Genomic DNA, 802 nt, shown 5'->3' with positions numbered 1-802 from the left:
TTTTGCCTAGTTTCTTCAGTGTCTCTGGTTCCCAATTAAAGAACTCCATCTCTAGCGGTTTCATGTTTGTACCTCCGTGCTGAGGAGTTGAAGAGTGTAGAAAAGTAACTCACCTCCTCCATCTCTGGGGTAATTAGGGACTGAAAATGAATCGTGTCACATTGAAATATATCTACATGCGAATTAATCTCTGTCTTTTATTGGGAACCATCTCTTTCATTGTAACCATCAGGAAAGATCATTTCATTCGCCAGAAAAAGAAATGAATATGTCACTAAACTTTGTTTGCTTCAGGTCCGAGAATACTCAGATCAATAGCTCCTTTGCTTACTCCTGCTGGTCATGTTTCTCAAAGAGATATGGCAAATTGCCAAGTGTGATTTTCCTTTCAATAAATAATTTTGACTCAGTTTGCCTGCAAAAATCTTTTCCTACCTTTGTGCTTTTCTTCTTTTACATTGGTGTCTCATTTCGCTCAAGTCAACGATAGCTTTCAATGAGATCACGGCTGATTTGGTCAACGCTCAACGAACCTGCGCTGTCTGTAGTCATGGCCGAGTGGTTAAGGCGATGAATTAGAAATCCATTGGGGTTTCCCCACGTAGGTTCGAGTCCTGCTGCCTACGTTATGAATGCTTTCCTGTTGGAACAATTTTCGCTCAAAGTTCAGAAAAACAATTTTGTGAACCAGGCCGGTAATTTGATTAGACTTGGGAAACTCGAGTTCTTCATCAGAAATGTTCCATAGTTAAAACATTATCTCTGTTTCCCTTTCCAGATACACTGCTCGACACATCGGGTT

The 802-nt window shown here is 40.4% G+C and overlaps 1 non-coding gene across 1 annotated transcript; it reads left to right on the top strand.

The window, feature by feature from the left end:
• The first annotated feature begins 544 nt into the window (after positions 1-544).
• Positions 545-626, top strand: trnas-aga. The gene has a single exon. It is a non-coding gene; the product is annotated as a tRNA-Ser (tRNA).
• Positions 627-802: the final 176 nt, after the last annotated feature.

The sequence above is a fragment of the Chiloscyllium plagiosum genome, unplaced genomic scaffold, assembly GCF_004010195.1.
Source record: "Chiloscyllium plagiosum isolate BGI_BamShark_2017 unplaced genomic scaffold, ASM401019v2 scaf_35113, whole genome shotgun sequence".
NCBI classification, from domain to species: domain Eukaryota; kingdom Metazoa; phylum Chordata; class Chondrichthyes; order Orectolobiformes; family Hemiscylliidae; genus Chiloscyllium; species Chiloscyllium plagiosum.
This window is presented reverse-complemented; position numbering and strand designations above follow the sequence as displayed.